Consider the following 7,573-nt stretch of genomic DNA (forward strand, 5'->3'; position numbering starts at 1 on the left):
TAAGAAAAATAAAATTAATTGCAAGTGTAATAACTGTGGAGGTACAGACGAAGGGATGAGAATACTAAATCAAGACATATGATAAGACGGATTGAGAATGGAATGAGATTCTGATCTTTATAGATCGACCTTTGTTTTTGGGACTTCAATTCTATTCGTACATTTTCTAGAGTAATATTCTCACAAATAATTACCCTCTCCCTTTATCTGAATTTAATTTTCATCGGTTGATCAAATAACTGGGCCTTAACCGATGCATATCAACAGAAAATCATTTTAGTATCTTTTAGTAAATAAAACTGATACGGAATGGTAAGTTGATCTATGAAGAATTGTCTTTGAAATATTGACATAGAGTCCTGAAAAATCATTTGAAGAAAGTTTGAAATAAATGTAATTATAATCTACTTCCCATAATTATTTTTTTTAGGAATATCACGAAAAATAATAACGTGGGCATTGTAAAATGCCTGGAGAAATTATCAAGATGAAATGAGTAATTATCAGCCTGGGTATGTATTAGTTGAATGAAAATTAGGTTGTGCTCTTCAAGGAAAGAATTACTTATTTGCTTATTTAAAAAAAAGCCACTCGCTGCAAAACCGTCCTTATGGCATAAAGTAAAGTAGGCCATAAATCCTGATGATTTGTCTCGATCAAAGGGATCAATTATAAGAAGAATTATATACAAATATATATATATATATATATATATATATATATATATATATATATATATATATACATATAAATATACATATATATACATATAAATATATATATATATATATATATATATATATATATATATATATATATATATATATATATATATATATATATATATATATATATATGAGTCAGAGTATTATTGTTGTATAGAACGACTAAGCCCTCAGCACTCACCATATCTAAACCATTAGGATCAATTTCGAATAGTTTTCGACCTACGGGACAAAGTCCTCTCCACGACACACACAGCGTTATGTAGTTATTAAAACAAACAAAAAAACACTTTTACATTTGCTTTGTAAGTACATCATGTAAGTGCAGAATCATGTTACGCTCTCACACTTTATTGTACAAAATTGGGCGAGTGTATATCCGTACGCGAAAACTGCGTTCCTGCGTAAGGTATTTTAGTCTTCAGTATTTTGAATGCTGGAAATAACAATAAAAACGTAACTTCTCGAATTCTTTTTTAAACGATTTCAATTAAATACCTTGAAAACCTCGGTAAAATTAAATAAGAAATAAATAAAGTTTTGTGCGGGACCACTCGATACGAATCGTTTACTGTTAAGTTACACCAAATTCTTTCCTTAAGACTTTTCACACACCCTCGTTACTCATTTGCTTTTCACGAGAGAGAGAGAGAGAGAGAGAGAGAGAGAGAGAGAGAGAGAGAGAGAGAGAGAGAGACTCTCATTCTCCTCACCAAAGACAAAACGAAGGCCATTAAGAAAAAAGGATTCAAGAAGGTGAAATAGAGAGAGAGAGAGAGAGAGAGAGAGAGAGAGAGAGAGAGCGTAATCAGAATAGGAGCACAGGGTTAGGGTTCAATTTGATCGTCAAAATTGCTGATATAAATTCCACTCTGATGAGTCGAAACCATTCTCCTCTTGTAGTGGACCACAGAGCTATTTACTGTTGATGCGGGAGTCGATCGTTTTTTTTTTTTTCCTTAACAAGGCCTTGCTGGCATAAGGCCAGCTTCGTCCATCAACAACAACGAAAACAACAACGGTTAGTCTCTTCATAGTTAAGTGCTTGCTAGCAGTTCAAATGTCTAGACCAGCAACTAGATACTGTCACTAGTTCTAGTGCCTCCTGTGGTCTGAGAAGAGAGCCTTTAAAATCCTATCATTTTTTGCTCATTATGACCTTTATCAAACTGACTTTTAGTGATATATTTTTAATGCTGCTTCCACATACCACTGACTTTTGAACCGCTCAGCAACAGGGGAGGATGCTAAGGTCAGCGTAGATTCGAAAAAAAAGTAAGAGAGAGGAAATTAGAGCTCAATTTATAATTAACATAATTTCAAGGCAACACGGGGGGTTAATTCTGGCGAAAACACTTTCCATGTAGAGCCAGAATTTCCGATTTTTATACAGAGAGAGAGAGAGAGAGAGAGAGAGAGAGAGAGAGAGAGAGAGAGAGAGAGAGAGAGAGAGAGAGTACCTCTAACAGAGAGATCTGACTGTGTATCGGTAAAAAGGACCGCTGGAATTTAGGTCCCCAGAGACGGGGACTTCTGACAAATATCCAAACACTAGTAGGTCTACTTCTCCTCTCCCTACCCTCTTCCTCCTCTCTTCCTCCTCCTCTTCCTCCCTTCTTCTCCTCTTCCTTCAGCTTCATCTCACTGTATCGGAGGAACGCTGAAGCCCTCGACTGGCAAAGGGCGAATGGGAACAGACTCGCATATGATTTTTCAGTCCCGTTAACGGCAGGAGATTATGACATTTTTCATCTCCCTTGACATTCCTGGACTGGTCAGACTGGCTTCTCCCTGTCTACTCTGAGAAGGCCTCGCTGGATCGTATATATTATATATATACAGGCTCATCGCACCAGGGAGATACGGATTGCTAAAACCATCTTTTTCTGTAACTGGTAGAAACAATTGGGAGGGCAAGGGGTTTCATGACGAGGTTACGTAAACTGAATGGTTTAGCTTTTTATGCAGATTTGGCTGTTAAAAAGGTACGGGGAATCAATCATGGAATCTGACTGATTCTGATATGAAGAGGTTTAGCGGTTAAAAGAGAGAGAGAGAGAGAGAGAGAGAGAGAGAGAGAGAGAAGGAAAAAGATGTAGATAGTGAGAGAGAGTGAGGCTAATTTGTAGGAGTGCTGTTGAGAGAGAAAGAGAGAGAGAGAGAGAGAGAAAGAGAGAGATTATAACAACCGATAGAGACATTGTGATAGATTTTGGAGATGTCAGTGGACAGATAAATTTAAGGGCGAGGAACGGCCGAAATATATTTATAATTCTTTATTTTGACTTTTGGGGCACAACTCTGTATCCACGTTTTTCTGCCTATTTCAGCTGTTTTTTTTTTTTTGAACGATTTTTATGAGCTTTTTATATTTTTTTGCGTTCATAAGCGTAGCTGTTTTGTGTTCCTGCTTAAATTTACAAACAGGTGGCTCGTCCATTCAGTAGTTAGGGAGAGAAGGTGAGTTTACCCAAAGTTTGTCTTTGTCTAAACGATTTTTTGTTTTGAGAAAAATATAATAATATATAGATGTTTGTTCTATGTACTTCATAATCACATCTGCCAGAGTGTATGGGCAACATTGCATAACATCAGTGTAACATATAAAATAGAGATTTCTATTCCCAATGTTATCTAAGGAAAATTACCACAAAATTTAAGATGTCTCACCACATGAGGAAGAGTGATAATATAAGAGTTCTAAATTATGTTGACAAAATCCGTCACTTAAATTTGTGACTATTCTCTATTAAGATACTTCCATTTTCATCAATTTGCCATCACTGTTTACTCATCTGTCTAAAATTATTAAAATGTATTCGTTTGGATGTTGCTATATCCCCTACTTACAGTCTTTCAAATACAATCAATGAATTTAAGTAAAAAAAACTTTTTGATGTCAACTTAAATTGTCCATTCAGTCTCATTAAATCTCTTTTACAAAGCACAACAGTATGAGAGAAACAAAATGCAATATTAATCCAGTTATTTTTAAAGTTCTCTCAACCTTCTCTAAATTCGCCCGTGTCTGAAATTTCTACATTTTTCGACTGGAAGATTTCAGTTCATCACGTGTCCAGTTCCGTGCTGGAATATGGCTGTCTGGGAGATTTTCCAGAGACGTAACCGAGTACCCAACCTTTCCCTGAAAAAAGCGGGACTCCATATCTTAAAAACTAACCATAGAATTTTCTTGAAAATAATCTCATTATGTTTCCCACACCCAAATTCCGTCACCCGTATCAACCTATCCTAACTTAACACAACCTAACCTAACCTAACCTAACCTAATCTAACCTAGAGGTATGGCAAAAAAAAAAAACAGGGGCTGGTGCAATACTACTAGCATACATCTTAGGAATTTGCGTCTGGGAGATTTAATTTTATAGGTGAAATAATTTTTTTTTTGTGATGAATAATGACCAGGCTGTCAAAATCATCATACTGACTGGTTATTAGTTTTGAATATAGAAACCAACAACTGTTGTTTATTGTTGTCTTTAGCTTATGCTGGCATTATGAACGCAGGGGCTCTTGCCATTTGGCAGCCGTGATGGCAACTGTATAGTCAATTAATTTACAAACTATATTGATATTTTCCACACAAAATCACCATGGTTTCTCAAAAGTTAAATAAACCTACTTGAACAAAGGAGTATTGTACAAGAGTTTTCCAAGGAGTGATAACCATGGAAAGTTATATATATATATATATATATATATATATATATATATATATATATATATATATATATATATATATATATATATATATATATATATATATATATATATATATATATATATACATGCATACATACATATATGTTTGTATACATATATATATATATATATATATATATATATATATATATATATATATATATATATATATATACTGTATATAGCAATGGCAATATCTAAAGAATGAAAAAAGCCTACCCACGTTACGTTCTTCTTAATATGTACTTAATGAGACCATACTCAATAGTAGAGCTAATTATTTGTTAAAAGCCTTTTGTTAGAAGGAATTCTATGCTTCTCCCGTCTAAATAAAAACAAATGAACGTGCATCTGTCTGGGAAAACAAGACTTGGAGATTTTAGGCCTTAACCAGATGGGTACCGAGAATTATTATTATATTATTATTATTATTATTATTATTATTATTATTATTATTATTATTATTATTATTATTATTAAAACGTAACAGATCTTGGTCCTCACACGATTACAGTATTATGTACTGATTAAAATGCAGAGCTTTAAAAAAATAGGAAGAAATGTGTGTTTATTTATTTGCTGACGTTTTACTGTATGCGAGCATTGAAAATATCCTTAATTTTTTTCTTTCTTAAAATATCCCGTCAGCCTCCAAAGGGCCCAGTTCTTCTTGCTAAAACGTGTGTAAATTCACTAAGACTAAATTTCTTATATTTAACTCACAAAGGATATCTGGTTCCATATTGGTAAATAATTTTTAAAAATGCAAATTTTCTTTCTGGGTGTAAAACACAAGATATACAGGATAAAGGTAATTGGGAAAGTATACAGGTATACAGGTATTTCTACAGGTGAAATGATTGGTTGGGGGTTGAGGATGATAAAAAAATAAAAGGGGGAGGGGGGAGAAGGGGCCAGGTACGAATTTGGGGTCCGGATCGAGTTGCGTGTCTATTACAGGTGCGAATCGACCGATAAATCGCGATGGTACGCATTGGGGCCATTTGGGCTAAAGGTCTCTCTCTCTCTCTCTCTCTCTCTCTCTCTCTCTCTCTCAGTAGCTTCCGTTCACTTGGCATCTCTAATACTTTGACGGCGATGAAAATAGAATTAAAATATGAAATATTAAGTAACTCTCTCTCTCTCTCTCTCTCTCTCTCTCTCTCTCTCTCTCTCTCTCTCATTAGCTGCTTTCGTTCACTTGGCATTTCTAATGCTTTGACGGCGATGGAAAGAAAATGAAAATAAAAAATATTAAGTAACTTTCTCTCTCTCTCTCTCTCTCTCTCTCTCTCTCTCTCTCAACGCAGCCTCTCGCGAACTCACTCTTCCGATCGATATTTATGCTTGATATGGGGAATTCTCATTTTCCCTCGAGTGCCATAAATGCTCGCTTTTCAAACTCGACGACCGCACGGACCGAATAACGGACGGACCGACCGTGTTTGTCTTTCATTATCTACGTTCAGGACGAGGAATTTATTACGAACCGTTTAATGGAAGCGAGGCTTGCTTTTTAAAATTGCCTGTCGGACCAGGAATTGAATGTCTTACAGCGATTGTGATTTATGGCTTTCATTACGTACGTACGGACGGGAAAAAATTCCAGCCCTTTGGAGGCAGTCATTCCAGTCTTTTATTACGTACGTATGGACGGGAAATTCCAAAATTCCAGTACATTAGGGTCTTTGAATCGAGTCTTTCATTGTGTACGCACGGACATGATATTCCGGTCCGTTAGAGACAATTATTCCTGCCTTTCATCATGTACGTACGAACGGGAATTCCCAGTCCGTTAGAGACAGTGATTTCTGTCTTTCATCTTGAACGTACGGACGGGAAATTCCAGTCCATTAGAGATTGGTGATTCCAGCCTTTCATTACATACGGACGGACGGGAAAAAATGCCAGTCCGTTAGAGACAGTGATTTCTGTCTTTCATCTTGTACGTACGTACGGAAATTCCAGTTCCGGAAACGTTCAGCCTTGATGGAAGAAAGAATCCGTCAAAGAAGGATTCCATCTTCCATCATAACAGGAATTCTAAGTTAGAGGTCGTGATTCCAGTCTTTCATTGGGTCGGCTTTGAAGGAACGCTGCTGCGAAGACCCTTAAAATGCCTACAGTACACCCCATGAGGCGAACCCAAAGGAGCCCCTCGCTTCCTTCAGCAACTTACTTCTGATGTCACGATATGGGCCAAGACGTACTTTGTACCTGATTCGTGACTGAACCGATATCAGGAGGCTTCGTCCAGGACGAACGTGACCCTCTCACACGGGGATTTGTATACATTGCTAATTTGGCTGCCATATTTATAAGACGATCCTTGTAACTTCTTCAGTCGTTTAGTAGACCATTTTGAAAAGGCAGTTGTGATCGTCTAACATTGGGGTCAGGTTGATATGTAAAGGGCATTTTGAACGAATTCGTTCTTAAATGTTTCTTTGTGAAAGATGCTTGCACATGCGTTAATGTCCTTCCAGACACTTTGCGCCTGATTCATCATTTCAACGTGTTCATTGGTTAATATTCTGTCATCTGTATCAGTCTTTTATTAATTTGATTAATGAGCTACTTATTATCGCTGCTTAGATATTAGCCTTCAGACTTTTTTTTATCTTGACCTAATTACTGAGCATTGTGCTTCAATCTCCCTTCTTGACTCTATTTCTGCGTCTTCCAAGTCTTTCCGTACTTCCTTGTGGTCTTCATTTTCAACATGTCACCTTCAAAATTCTGTGATCATATATACCTACGTATCATCTACGAAATTTTATTTCTGTTTTTTCATAATTCATGATAGTCCAGCATTGTATATGCTGAATGATGCAGATCCCAGAACACTGCCTCGCGGTACTCCTCTTCTAAGTATTTCTTGCAGGTCTGAATCTTAAACATCCATTTGAAATTTCTCCAAGTCAGATAACTTCAAAACCGTTACCTATATCCACTCTAAGGCTTGTATCCGGTTATTTTCGAACCGTAATGTAGTATTTTCCTATACATTGGGCTCATCAGATCTTGGTGAATTTCAATTCTGCAACATTTTAACGATCTTGACGTCCTAAAAATCGCTTCATAATTACAGGAAACTCTTAAACTCTTAAATTGCCATTTAGTTG

Source organism: Macrobrachium rosenbergii, chromosome 24, assembly GCF_040412425.1.
Source record: "Macrobrachium rosenbergii isolate ZJJX-2024 chromosome 24, ASM4041242v1, whole genome shotgun sequence".
Classification (NCBI taxonomy): domain Eukaryota; kingdom Metazoa; phylum Arthropoda; class Malacostraca; order Decapoda; family Palaemonidae; genus Macrobrachium; species Macrobrachium rosenbergii.